Consider the following 16,202-nt stretch of genomic DNA (forward strand, 5'->3'; position numbering starts at 1 on the left):
TAATGTTCTTCAACGATACACATTTGTGCATTCACAGTTCAATCTGAGTGATATCATGTGATTAATGGATTGCATATATAATTTATATATTTACATGCCCAATAAAATAAAGAGACACCCAGATATATGGTTGGAAGTCATTAATTGGCTGGGTTTGAGAAAAATTTAAAGGTTGCCTCATCATTGTCTAGAATGCATTTATAATTTATTTTGTAGTGAAACACAAAGGTTTAAGGAATTGGCACACTGATTATAAAGGGAATGGACCAGAAGACAACAAAGGGATGATTAGGTTGTTGCAGAGGATGCTTATGACACACTGCTGGAGATGTGTACAGTTTGTGTGGTTACCATACGTCTATGTACAATTCTAGCATAAATTCAGAAATCACATTTGGTTTAAGGGATGTCTACAGGCTCATGGATGACCAAGTCTAAACTTAAATTTTCCCATGAGAAAGAAACATTGCTAAGAGGAGAGGGGAACAACCTAGGCAAAAAGAAAAGAACTCAACAATGATAAATATGCTCAAAATAACACTAGACTCAAGTAAACCAATTTGGAAACCTCCTATGTAAGTGCAATGGGTTTGAGATAATTTCCATTGATATTCAATCTCTCAGTATAATGGATGGAGGAAAATAGTGACTTGTTGAAATTCATTAAATTCTTGTGGGAATTATAGGAAAGGATGAAACTTTTTATCATAACCATGTGTGAAACTAATAATTACAATACACCATAAATTACAACAATAATCTCACATAGAGTACATAAGGTTAAAACACACAGATATGGAGAGATGTTCGTGGAAACCCAACTGGGAAGAAAACCAAGTTGATTGAAGATTTTATCAAGTAGGAAATTAATTACAAAAGCGTGAACTATACACAGATTTAGTGTATCATTGTTCACTCACATGAAATTTGAAAATGGTTATGGATCAACAACAGCCTTCACTCACCTTTGTCCTCTTCTCATGTGATCATAAAGTAGACTCCTTCTTTGAGCTTTCATCTTTGTTATTATCCATTTCCTTGTCATCTCTTCTCTCTATTGAATGCACTTCTTCTCCACAACCTTCATTTTTAATGGACTTCCTTTGAAGGCCAACCATTACAATGGTTTGTTTCAACTTCTAAGTGAATTATGGACATTTCCTCAACTTTGCCAAAATAAAAAAATTAAATGCTTGTTACCAAATTTACAAAGATATTTTTGCCTTGTTTATTTTTTGTCAGATTGAATTTCCTTTTTACCTTGTTTATTTTTTCTCAGATTGAATTTCCTTTTTACCTTGTTTATTTTTCCTCGGATTGAATTTCCTTTTTCTTGACATGTTGTTCTTTTTTATTGGAATTGATATTCGTTACTTCGCCCACAATATTTAAACCCATACTTTTTATTTGTCTTTCTTCATTGTTCCTTGGTGTTGCCATCTTCATTCTTATATTGCTTGTTGCTTAGCATGCATGATTGGAATGTTCTTCATTTAAACTGTTGATACATTTTTTCATGCTTCATTAGATGGAAAAATCAACATTTAAAGAGCAGTGCCTTTATTGTCTACTCTATGCTCTTGTTCTTCATCCACGGATTAGAAAATTATTCTTTGTCATAGTTTGTATGGGTGACATTAAGGGACAACACTTCAAATACATCGTTATACCTCTCCCTTATTATGTCCATAGATCTAATATATTCTTCTATTATGTTTTATATTTCTTCAAACACTTACCAATACTCTAGTTGGAGTGTGCATAAACTAAAACATATAGGAGTTGACGATGGTAATTCTTTTGTTGGATCAAATTCCACTTTCCAATATTTCATGGATAAGCTTGCCCTGTCAAGGAAGCATAAATATCTTCAAAAGATACCTTCTTTATCCTCCATGGTACTAAATTATACTATTAATCATTCTTTTGTACATGACTAGTGTCTACATATTCTCTTTGGTTATCCATTTCTAATGATCCAACTGATTAGCATTCCTTTTAGTTGTACTCAAAATAACTTACTATTAATGTATGTTGGCTCATATATGTTATCTCATCTCCATGACATGTGTTTTAAATCTAGTCTTTGGGATTTCCTTTTCTCAAGGTAGATATATACTCAACAATATTTTCACCAGTGGTTTACCTATTCTTCCTCTTTGGAGCATTCTTGATTAAATCCTTTCATTTCTCAACTAACAAGTCTGATGAACCCTCCTTGTGACATCATGTTTAAAGGATATTTCATGGGACTGTTCTAGCACTGTTTTATTAAATTAAATTATTTTTTTGCTCTATTCTATGTCCATTTTTTTAACTAAGAATACATATGAGGTGATGGAAACACTTAAATCTGGCTTAGTTGAATTTTTTATAAAGACATTTGTGCTTTTTAATGTTCTATAATATTCATCAACTGCATTTTGACTCTCTAAAGTATAACAACTGTATTTTCATGACTCTAATAGTGATGTTATGTGTGTTTTTGGTTTGCATATTTTGAAACCATAATAGAGTTTATCTACAAGCGTGCAGTTCCCATCCCCAAGGACCAATGTAGTAAACTATACAACTCAAAGTGAGTTTTGCAGCAGGATAGATTGTTGGTGTCTTCTTTGCAATTGTTTAACACCCGATAGACAACTTGGTTTCTTTCCTAAACAATACTAAGGGTGATACAATTGGTGATGTAAGATATGAACCCATCTTTGAATTTTATTAAGTTATTAGTTTACATTTGTGGGTAGTCCTCGTATGAATATTTGGTGGCTTGTAGCACTAACACTATTATGGATGCTTAGTTGTTATGTGATAACCAATTGATGTTTGTTTGTGGTTATCAGGCTGTAAAGAAGATGGGTGTTGTTTGTCTCTTTACTCGTGGTACTTTTTTACATATTGTTATGATTGGAACACTTACGGGAGCACAATGGGGTATCTATGATTCTTTCAAGGTGATTTTTGGCATGTAAATTCTCTTTCCTGCTACAAGTGAATACATCATTATGGGGTATGCATGATGGTTTCAAGGTGTTTGTTTGCCTGTAAGTTCTTCCTCTTTCATGCTACAAGTGAATAGACCATTCTTATTATTGAATTAATGTTGGGGTACTCCTGAATTATTTATGTTTTTTTCATTCTGGACAAAAACCATTGATTGAATATGGTTTGTGTTTCATGTATTTCGACACAAGAAAACTACTAACTTATGTTTGGAATCTTGAATCATTTTCATGGTCTAATTTTGATGTTGTGGTCATTTATTTTTTATTTTGCTACTTTGTCAATGACACTATATTGATCTAAGAGGTTATAAAAATTAAACAAATCACTATTCAATAGCATTTTGTTCTTTGTTTTCTTTTCTTTTTTGTGCCTTCCATGAGGAAGGCTATTATAATGTGATTTAAAATTCACACACTATTATTTCATAGGCCGACCACTAGTGGAGTTACATCCCCTACTGTGGAACACAAGGAACTAAGAAAAATGAGCTAATTTGAAGAAGAAATTCTTGAGATCAAAGTTTAATGCTTAAAGTTTGTCCTGCAACACAAAACTTAGACATGGCTGAATTAAAGACCATGGAGGATTAACTCTAGATTTTTGTCTCTTCCGAATTTAGGTTGATTCACATAGCTTGCAAGTTTTATTTTTTGAGGTTATTTTTTTGTTAAAAAGGTTGGTTTCATGTTATTTTTTCCATCCTATCGTACATTAGTAGATAATTAAACATTGAGGTTGACCTTTTGGGCTAAGATGGCTAGATATTTAGTGCCCACAATGTTAAGGAAAAGTTGGGTTATAAGATTTTGTTTAGTTCCTTAGTCCCCGGCTCTAAAATTATAAAATATAAAAATAATAATAATAATTTTCCATGCAAATTCATTATGGTGCAATCGAGTGGAAATGTTATAATTATAACAATCTTGAAAACTGTTAACTCTACTGAATTTTGAATGGGATATGAAATTTTACTTTCTCCATATAAAGTCTGAAGAGATTGGAACCACTCTCAAATATCCTGAAACAATTAATGGTAATGCTAAAAATTTAAGTAAAATTAACATTCTCTTGATCTTAAAGGGAATTCTACTTTTACTTTATGAATTTAATATTACCATTAATTACCAAGGTCCTAGACTCCTCAAAGATCTATGAGTTGTTTTTTTTCTATCTTCATGGGTTGTTAGACAAAAATTTCTTGCGACGAGCACTCACGTGTTCCCATTCTTTCAGAAAGGGGGCGGGGGCACTTAGATGTTCCCCTTTTGGGGGAACATGTTCCTCACTCTGGAAAAATGAATTTGGAAAGAATGTTGTCTAAACATTGTTGAACTTAGGGATTCTTAAAAAAATGAATTTGGAAAGCATGTTGTCCAAACTTAGGTCCACATAAATCAATGATCTCTAAATACTACATTGGCATAACTAATATGGGAATTGTCTTATGGCCAACTATCATGTGTGTAGGTCTCATATATCTTTTGATGTCATTTTTCTTTAGAATATATGCTTTGATGTGCGGGGACCAAAGAAACCTGGAAGACTTTGAAGATAACTGGTATTTTAAATATTTATTTCCAGTTCAAAATGATTGAAAATGAATGTATCATCAGGTCTTGAAGAACATGTTAAGCCAAGACATACCTCCCACGCACCATTCTTCATTTATATATCATTAGAGTTGTATATTAAGTTTTTGGGGATTCAGAAGAGTTACATTTCAGAGGAATGTATATTAATGGGGCCCATGTGAGAACTGTGCATTGGATTTTGTGTTGGCTCCACCATGGTCAGTATCTTTGTTGAATTTCCTACTCTACATGATTTTGATATTTAATCATCATAGCAGTTATAATGCCTATTTTTGTCAATTTTTGCTATAGTTGTATACAATTTTTAAGTTCTTTAGTGATTTCATTCATCTGCAAACCTGTATTAAAGGAACCACAGAACATGGAAAATTTTGGTTTGTACTTTGGTTAGTCTCAAGTTTAATCAATCGGATTGGATGCTTTTTTTAGGTGGTTGAGTGTATTAACCATGTGAAAGTTGCTTCCTTGTTCTAAAACAATTATGTTCTGCATCTATTAGATAATTGTTTGTGCCAAATGATCCAAATAAATCTACAAAGACTTTACAAAGTTTTAGAATTTAGAATTTATAAAGTTTGAAGGTCTAATTCTTTGAAATGTGCTAGCTCAATGGAAGAGCACCTGCATTACAAGTAGGTGGTCAGTGGTTCGATTCCACCATTCCCTAATATTCATAGGGAATGGTGATTATCACTATTTGTCCCATTGGATGCCAAAAATGATGCATAATTAGATGCAAATTCAGCCTCAAACTTAGACACAAAATGAGGCAGAAAAAAGATGCAAATTTGGATGGCGAAAATGTTGTAAAATTAGAAACCAAAAAAGATGTAATATTGGATGAAAAAGTGAATGTAAATAATGGTGCAAAATTGGACACATAAGTAGAAATAAAAAATGATGCAAAAATGGGCATAAAAATAGCTCAAAATTGGATGCAAATTGAAATGCAATGTTGGATGCAAAACTTGGTGCAAAAATAAATGCAAAATTTGATGTAAAAAATGGCTCAAAATTGAATGTAACATTAGTCACAATATGGGATGCAAAGGTGGACACAACACATGGTTTAACATAGGATGCAAATATAGATGCAAATTTGGATGCTCAAAAGGATGTAAAATTGGATGCAAGAAATGGTGTTAAAAATGAAGCAAAAATGGATGCAAGAATTGATGCAAAGAATGGTGCAAAATGGGATGCCAAAAAGGGAGACAAATAAAACATAAAGTGGACGTAAAATATGATAAAATATGTATGCAAAAATGGATGCAAAATTTGGTGCTAAATCAAATTCAACATATGGTGCAAAGATGGTGAAAAAGTGAATGCAAAAATAGGTACAAAATTAGAAGAAAAAACTATTGTAAGATTAGATGCAAAACTTGGCGTAAGATTAGATGCAAAAACTAACACAAAATGGATGTAAAAACAGTGCTAAATTGGATGCAAAAGATGATGTAAACTTGATGCAAATGATGACGCAAAAATTGAAGCAAAAAATGACACAAAATAGGAAGAAAAAAACGATGAAAAGTAGATGCAAAAAATGACACAAAACTAGAAGCAAAACCTGTCATAAAATCAAATGCAAATCATGGTGAAAATTTTGACACAAAAAAAGATGCATAATTTCGTGTAAAAAAGGAGGCAAAATCAAGCGCAAAAAACAATGCTTTAAAATTTGTACAATAGAGCCATATTTAGCTACAAGTTGCTCATCCCAATTGTAAAAAAAATGCACTAAAATCTGGCACTCAGGCTCCCATATGGAATGGGCCTTCTTCTTTATTATTCCACTTTACCCATTGTAACCATTGTAATTAAATCCCTCATCATAATGTTAGCTTGTGAGCCACTATTACAGGAAGGAGCCCAGATGCTCGAAAGATGGGTGTTTTTGAAATTTAATTTTCGTTCCCGACTCCGGGTAAGTCAAAACATTTTATTATCTATTCTTTTTTTAAATGAAAACTGCAATCACTTATGTTATGTTATTATATATAATAAAAAGTTTTATGATAAAGTTTTGGATTCATAAATGAACAATTTTTTTTGGATCTAGTGGTTTTGTAAGTTAATTAATAAATAATTAGTTAAGGTAATTTTAATAATTAATAAAAATTAATATTTACAAAATAAGGTAAAATAAATACAATTAACATAACGAATCTAGGTTAGTGAATAAATTAAATAAATAATATTATTTACAAATTATACAATTAATTAAATATGAAAAATAAAATATATTTTATACATTTTTGAGTCTAGACGGTGAAAATTATCGAAACTTTAAATAATTACATTTTCAAACTGTATATCCAAACTCAACAAAATTAGAGTCCTTGGGAAGTTGGTGAGAAACCACACTCATTGAAACAATTAAAATGGAAATCCCACAAAATAAACCAAACCAAGCAAAATAAAAGAAATATAGCAAAAATTTACATGGAGTATCCCCATCATTATTATGGAGATAAGGTAAAAATGGGGGTTTTTTATTTTGTCACAGTAGGTCTGTATTATGTTTATATCTTGGTTATATACCTAGTTATATGATGTGCTCTCACGTTATGGCTCTTGTTCATGATTTTTCAAGTTACTGGATAGTTGATGAATGCATGTACTAACAAGTGTTGTTGTAGCTAGTTAGAGAGGGATTGGAGCCTTCTTGGTGATTCTCAGATAAAATTCAAAAGTTTATGATCTGGTATGAATTCATGACATATAGATTCCATTTTTACCATATGTTTGATGAAATGTCTATTGTGTACTAGGCATTTGCTAGTCAAGATCTTGTTGAAGTCTGAATGTTTTAAATTGTTGTCATATTAATCATGATTCAAGGAAGTTACAAGAAGTTTTGGGTAGTGGTGTGGAGGCTTTCTTAAAAATTTAGCTTAGATCTTGGGACTAAATTCACTTAACTAAGAAATTTGGGTCATAATTTCATCCATAGAAGCTTGTGGGTGTGGTTGGAGCCTCATAACCGCATGCATTAAGTCTTATGGGTGCGGTTGGAGGATAAGCCTATTGAAAAAGAGTTCCAGCTCAGAGATTGATCACTTGGGGTGGTTTTTAGGCTCCTGAGTGGTCTGTAGTCCCTGTGGGATATCAGTTGCTGTTGTTTTGTAGGCCCCACTTCCATAACTAGAACTTGGAGGTTGAGTCATATCTTTGTGACACTCATCTTATGTTTACCATGGAGAGCTTTTAAAAGTGGGTAAGTGTGGGAGGAGGTGCTACAGTTTCTCTGTGCAACTACAATACTGAGGTTGCAGATCCACTTATACTTTCAAATATGTGTGAGTTGGAAGGTATTTCTCTGTGTGGGTGGTGTAAATGAACAGAAATTTTGGACTATAAGTTGTGTTCTTACTAAATGATTTAGATTGAATCAAATACTGTGATTAACTAATTTTATTTCTGCTTGTGAACTCATGGTCTCTAGTCTTGTGCATTTTTTCATTTAAATACTCGTCATTTTGAGAACCTGTAGCTTGTTGGATCGATTTACATTAAAAAAAATTAAACCTTGTGGCTTCAATCATTGTGATAATCTATTTGTATTTTGGGATTCCCGTTGTATCAGTATTAAATTCTGTATAAGGAATGTTTTTTTGCGTTCTACAATAATGGTTCCCTGGTATTTACAATTATTTGAGTGTTGTTATAGAGATAGAGTATCTTGTTTGGAATTCTGAACAAACAAAAAAACCCCTCTTTGAATGTTTGTTCAATTGGAAAATTTAGCATTGCAAACTTCGATGAAGGAAGGTACATAAATTTTATATTGTGTTGAGGGGTCAGTCAGGGATGTGAAAGTCTCTTTGGAAGGATTCAACTCATTTTGTCTTCCCTGAAACTGCAATACATAATTTTAACGGGCGCTGCTTAATCATTTCGTAGAGATGGAACAAAAAATTGGGAAATAGGCACTATGAGATCATTTCATAGTGATTGACAGAAATTTAAATTTTGAAATATTGTTTGTGATTTTGAAATCCCCTTTTGGCCTACTCTTGTATTAACCAGTTATGTGGGTATTTTTATTATTGAGCATTGAATGTGACAAAGCGACAAATCCATTTTTATATTGGTATAAACATGAAGGACTAAAACACTCGGACAAGTGCTTAAATGAGTGTGTCAAAGAATTATTATATTGCATACATTATTTGTTAAGTTGAAGCATATGTAATTGAAAATAAAAAAGGAGGTGAGATTCCTCAGGGGGGTTAGAGAAAAATATCTCATGGAATTTATCATAATAAATTCATATTATTATATTTAGTGCACATGTTAAATGTTTCTTGAAATATTGTTGAATTGGATGTAAATATGGAGCTATGTGTAGAGTAGACTGAGGGTATTAGCGTCGAGGTGACTTGGCTACCATCAAGTGGTATCATAGCCACAAAAATCTCTTTAGCTTGATAGCTCTCAGAGGAGGAATAGAAATATTTTAAAGAAGATGAAATCTGCACCAAAACTAGTTCTGGCATGATTCTAATCTTGAAGCAGAGGATGTCAACGAGAATATGGTTTTCCTATGAAGTTGGTTTTGTCAAAACATTGCAGTGGATTTTTCTGAAAGAGATTAGAACGTAGTAGATAATGAAAATACAAAAGAAAGGAATTTGGTAAAGTTTAGAGTTCGTAGCAGAAGCATGGAGCAGAATCAAGATTAGAAATCTGATTGAGGTAGTTTTGGTTTTGTTTTAAATTTATGGTGAATTTTGAAACTGAAAATTGCAAGGTTGAAGTTCTGAGTTGAAGGAGATTAGAATAATATAACCTTGAAGTCATAGCCAATAGAGAAGACTAAAAAAAAAATGTATGTTCAACAAAGATCTAGATAGTGACGTTGAAGCAAACAATAGTAGAAAAAAGTGACACTAGTTAGACAACCAAGAATGTTGTATAAGAGAAGAGCAGAGTGAGTTCTTGATGAAGATGGAAAAAAATCCTATAGCAAAGATGGAGGACCAACAAAGTTCTCAGAGGAGAATGGTGAGAAGTTGAATGCATAAGCTAAAAGGGTAAAGAGTGTTGAGATGAAGATTTCAGAGGAAGGAGTGAGTAGAAATACCAAGAGAAAACTAGGCTTGGAAGGGTTTAGTATGGTATTTACAAACATGTTAATGGAATTAGCTTGTTGCAGTGGCTTGTTTGCAGCTCACACTAAGTAGGGGGAAGACCAAAGAAGAAGGATATTTGTGGCTAATGAGATTCATAATAAAGGTTCAAAGAGAAGCCATAGTAGATTAAGCTAGGATAAAATTGATAGAGAAGTAGTTAAAATAAAATTATAGGTAGAGATTTTGAGAGAACTGTTATAGAAAGATGAGAAAGACCAGTGTTATAGATGGACTCTCTAGAAGAAAGTAAAATCGAATTTGTTGCAGGTGAAGCTGCGACATAGATCAAATTCTCAACTGATGGAGAAACTCAAGAAGTTTGAACATAAGATAAATTCTCAGTTGGAGGAAAAACGCAAAGGAGTTGAGCCACAAGAAAGGACATTTGTTGAATACGAATCTCTTTGTGAACTTAAACAAGGAGTAAACCTTGAAGAAAGAGAGAATGATAATGTTGAAATGAGAATAGCTAAAAGTCTCATGGGCTATTTGGAAACTAAAGGTTAACATGAAGAAAATGTTCATGAGAGAATAGTTGAGAATCTCACAAGCTTTGTGGATAATCAACATATGATGGTCAATGTGTTAATGGAGGATACATGTCATGATGATTTTTACTTTAACAATTGGTGTACAAGATTAGGAGTTGTTCCAGATGAAGGATTGAGCATCAATTTGGTTGTGTAGAGAGGATAAATAGTTAGTAAGTTTTGTTATACATGTTGGAATGAAGACAGAGGATGGTCAAGATTAAGACCATGTGCCATGGGAAAATGTATCCATGGAAGAACAACCTAAGGGTGATGAACACATGTGTGTGGATATTATTGAGGATGTTGTTATAGTGGACGAGGTAGATGGAGATTTGATGGGTAGCTTGGAAGCTTTAGCATTGCCATAGGGAGATATCATTAAAGAAATTTTGAGGTATTAAATGGGCCTCCTAAGGAATATTATAAAATAATAGTGGAAATAATAAAATAAGACATCAAATTTTAGAAGAAAAAACTACTTTCTCAACTCGTATTTTCAACTTATCTCGCTAGGGTTTTACTCAACTTTTGAGTGGGAGCACTCGTTGGATGCATAATTTAATTACTCATCCAATGAGTACCCATGTTTCATAATTCAGATGAACCATGCTAATTGAAAAATGACAAATACACGAAAATATGTGATTGCAATCATGGTTTTCATGTATTTCCCATTTTTCTTTTAGTAGGGTAGATTGAAAGTATGCAACATGGATACTCCTTGGATGAGGAATTAAATTTTGAATCCAATGGGTTATCCCACATGAAACATGAGTAAAATCACAGGGAGATAAGTTGAAAATAAGAGCTAAAAAATGACAGTTTTTTTATTTTTTAATCTTTACTTTTTAACTCCAAAAATTAGTTTTCTTATTTTTTAATCTTTACTTTTTTAGTCCAAAAATGGTGAATCATCCCTCATGGTTGAAATCATCAACTCTAATCCTATTGGTTCTTATAAAACTGATTTTGGTTGTAGATTTTTGTTTTGAGGCCCATTTTTTACCTCAAAAATTCTCTAATGGCTGGAAGCAACAAAGGATACTTCAAAGTCTTGTATTTTAAAACAGAAAATTGGTTTGTGTATGAAGATGTGCAGGAAAAAATGAAATGGCTTGGAAATACTTTAATTAATGATGTATAAGAACCATTGGGAGAGGACCTATAAGATTGCATAATAGGCACATAAAAAATTACAACTGAATTGAAGTTTTTAGAAAATTGGTTGAACAATCCAACGACAAAGCGTTGAGTGAATTGTAGCATTCCAAGAGATGATAAGGATGAGTTTCCCATGGAAAAAATGTAGAAAAAAATAGACAATAATGATGATGAGTTCCAATATAAAATGCAAAGGGTGGTGAAAGAAGTTCCAAGCAATTGTTATCTTAATGTGTTAGTGAAGGACATTAGTGAATTTAAGATAGGAATTGTGCCAGCTGGAGGATAGGTTAGATATCGAAATAGAGAAAATAAGTATGTTGATGTTGAAGAATTCTCAACAGAAGAGGTATGTAGGGTAGACAAGAAAAAAGGAAAACATATTGTAGATGGTAGAGCAAGTTTTCACTAGAAAAGAAGGAGGAAGACTACAACAAGAGAAAACAATGGAGAAACAACATGACAAGGAGAAGGCCCAACTAAAACATAAATTTTGGCATTGAGGAAGATTCACTTCATCAACACATGGTTAGGATACCATGATTTTTTTTTAACTTGGGAGTCTGATTTAGGTGCATAGTTCGAGCACAAAATTTGATGAAGTCTGGACCAAAGCTTACCAATGTGATGGGATGGTCACATGGTATAACTGGGGGAATTTTTTTTAAGAAATTTTAAATGTTTAATTTAGGAGTAGGCTTTGATTTTAATCCTCTTGATAATTTGTTTTCAATTGTAAATAATTTTTAGTTTCCCTTATTTAGTGGATAAGGGGAAACGATTCACATTTTGTGACTCTTTGTTGTCATAGTTAGTTTATTATGGGAAACAATTCGAAACAAGTGTTTGGGGAGTTCCTGAAGGGAGGAGAGGAGAAGCTACAGAGTGAGGAGAATAGAGAGGGAAAGAAGAGAGAAAATTGTTGTTTCTTTGTGCAAAAACAATATGAATTTGCAGACCATATACTTTTCAATCTATGTGAACCAAAAGGTATTTCTCTCTGTGAGTGGCATAAATCAATAGAAGTTTTGGAATGTAATTTGTTTGCTTGCTAAATTGTTGAGATTGAATCAAATTGTTGTTATTAAAAAAATTTCTTTATGCTTTTTAACTCATGGTTTCTATTCATGTTCATTTGAATATTGGTCATTTTGAGAACTTGTAGCTTTTTGGACCAATTTACATTAAAAAGATTAAACCCTATGGATTCAAAAGTTGAGATAATCTATTTGTATTTTGGGAATCCTACTGTATAAGTCTTTAAGTATGTAGAAGAAATGTGTAGTTGTGTTTTGGAATAATGGTTCCCTAGTATTTACAACATTTGAGTGTTGTTACAGAGACAAAGTACCATGTTTGGAATTAAGGAAAAAAAAAACCCTCTTTGGCTATTTATTTGATTGGAAAATTTAGCATTGAAAACTATGGTGAAGGAAGATAGGTAAATTGTATATTGTGTTGAGGGGTCAGTAAGGGACGTGAAAGTTGATCTGGAAGGAGTCGATTTATTTCATCTTCCCTGAAACCACAATAAAAAAATTAACAAGTGATATGAAATAATTTTGTAGTGATGAAACAATAAATTGGAAAACAAGCCCTAAAAAATCATTTCATAGTGATTGATAAAAAAAATTAAATTTTGAAAGACTGCATGTCAGTTTGAAATCCCCCTTTGACCTTCTTCCATATTGCAAAATTGAGTGAGTATTTTTATTGTTTGGCATTCGATGTTCAAAGGGTTGAATCCATTATTATATGGGTATAAACATGAAGTATTAAAACATTGGGACAAGTGCTTAAATGAGTGTGTCAAAGCATTATCATATTGCATACATATTTGTTAAGTTGAAGCATATATAATTGAAAATATGAAATGAGGTGAGATTCTTGAAGGAGGGTGAGAAAAACATCTCTCATGGAATTTGTCGTAATAAGTTCATATTCTTATATCGAATGCAAAGGTTAAATGCTTCCTGAAATATTATTGGATTGAATGTAAATACAAAGCTATGTGTGGAGTAGAGTGGGGATATTGGTGTTGGGGTGACTTGGCCACCATCATCATTTTTGTCCTAAAAGCCAAGGGCTATTCTGGTCCTTACTGTTATTATATATATATATATATATATATATATATATATATATATATATATATATATATATAGAGAGAGAGAGAGAGAGAGAGAGAGAGAGAGAAGTACATTGTATTCACTTCCTTAAGGTATTTCTTGGTTAAAACCTTTACAACGAGAGGGTTTGTAGTATTTAACAGTTCTCCTTCTAAACATCTAGGCTATTATATCAGCTCATGTTTCTTGTACAATAATATAATAAATTATCCATCAAATTTTACCTTTCAACTAAACATTTAACAATCTTTAGTAGTGCACTTACTGGTCTTGTCGTTTAAAAAAAAAAACAAATCTTGCACAAGTCATAGGTACCTACAAACCTGCAATGCACAAAACTTCTACATACATATATGCACATATATACACACATAATCTTTAGAATTTATATAAGCGTAATTACTCACAGAACAAAAAAAAGTTTCAGTTTCATTATTTCTCTTTCTACTTTCTTGAGTTAGAGACTTATCTTAAAATTCCAAGGAAAATGCCAAAGTTTTTTCTCAGAGCACCCAACTGTAAAATAGAAGTTCACTAGCTACCCCTGAGCTACTTTCCTTTCCATTTAAAATATCAGTTTCCCAATTAGGTTTTCTCAACAACCTTAAGCAATGTCCTACTTCTTTAAGGGTTTCGCCAGTCTTCATCTTTCACTGGTGCTTTGGTAGCTACTATCTTTTTCTCCCATAGTAACACCACCCAAGAGAATGAGAATGATGGCATTTATCTCCAACCATTTATTTATTATCTATAGTTATAAGTAAATTTTATTTCTCTTTCAAATTAATGACATTTCTCGGAGCCCTTTCTTTCTCGTTTTTTTTTAGAGAGTGAACGGGCCAAGAATGAGGAAATTTTCCTCTTTTGTGATTTCTCTTTTTGGGACATAACTAAATTTTCTAACTACTTTCTATCATTAGGGAATTTTAACTCTCCAAGTGCCCCTTGGCATATTCTCAAGAATATTATACAAATAATTTCCATTGTTTTTATTTCCAGCTTAAACAAAACATTCTAATTTAATAAAACAAAAAAATTCAAATACTTACTTTAACTATAATCAAACTTTAACCAATAGAATCTTCAGTTGAGTCACTAGGGATATTACATTTCTCCCCCTCTAAAAAGAACATTGTCCTCGATGTTTTTTTCATTCCATTCTTCTTTGGAATAGCCTTGGGAAAGTCACTTCTATTTCACTTTCCCATTCCCAAGTGGCCTCATCTGGCCCAAAGTGCTCCAATTGCACTTTAAATTATGGAATCGCCTTTTTCTGAAGAGTAATTTCTCTTCGATCTAGGATTTTTACAGGTTCAACCCAGAACTATCCATCTGGTTCTACCTATTAAAAATTCTAATTAGTTGCATGATTAAGATTGGATACATACTACCTTTTTTTTTAATAAAGAAACATTTTGCGCCCTAATATGAGCAGGTAAGGAAATGGAATTCCACTCTTCTTCCAATGACAATGGGAGAAGTATTCATCACTTCTTACTCATTTTATAGGTGGCCGCCTCAAGATTAAAGCGTTTTTATTGCACTTTACTTCAACAAAGGGATCAATTTCTTTTTTAGTTGTTGGAGTAAAACTCACTCGTTTTCGACTTCCACATTCAATTTACAACATGTTCTCACCCATACTAAGTAGGTGCCATCAATTTTTATTTAAATTCCCAACCATGGTTAGTCATGTTCACCCAATAAGGGTTATCAACGTGCACCACAGCCTAATAAGGACTAGTAACCTTCACTCAAAAATAGTTAGCAACATTAATATAAGCACATCAATAATAACAATAATATATATATATATATATATATATATATATATATATATATATATATATATATATATATATATATATATATATATATATATACATATATTTATTTATTCTCTTAATTTATCCAGTGGCTATTTCGAATAACATGGACCCCATCGTGTGGTCCCGCTATAAATTTGGAAAGTGGAAATGCCAATTTTCCATTTGCACTATATATATAATGATAATAATAATTTAGGTACCATTTACTTTTCTTAACTTTTAGGATCAATTGTAACTAGTATCTTACCATACTAGGTAGCAACATTGTACTCTTATCTTTATTTTATTTGTATACCCTCCATCATTCTGCACTACAAGTTGTTACTGAGGGTTATATGTAATATGAGTACATATTTCTGGTTTCCTCCCCTTGCACTCATGTTCACATTAAGTGCCTCTTACATATTACGGTTAGTATAGTTATCCTCATCAATTGACGACATCTTTTTCAAATTGCTAGCAATAAAGAGGATCAATATATCACCTAGTAAAAGCTAAGTTTAGATACCTATCTTCATAGATATAGATTCACCACTTGGCCAGATGCTTTGCCTTTTCATTAGGTTGTTCTAAGTTATAAAATCTTGCGATTTTGCTAGATTGCTCTAGGAAATCGAATCAACATTTTTCCGTTTAGCTATTTCATCTACTAGAGCTGGGATAATCAAAGATTGCTTGCTCTTTTCAGGGTCCATTACATTTCTTTGAAATTATCTATTGAGAAATCCATGTGCACATAACACAATACCACAATACACATATACAAATGACTTAACGCCATACATATTACTAGATAGAATATAGACACCTC

Source organism: Pinus tabuliformis, chromosome 8, assembly GCF_031772625.1.
Source record: "Pinus tabuliformis cultivar Carrire ecotype Pingquan chromosome 8, CPIR1, whole genome shotgun sequence".
Classification (NCBI taxonomy): Eukaryota; Viridiplantae; Streptophyta; class Pinopsida; order Pinales; family Pinaceae; genus Pinus; species Pinus tabuliformis.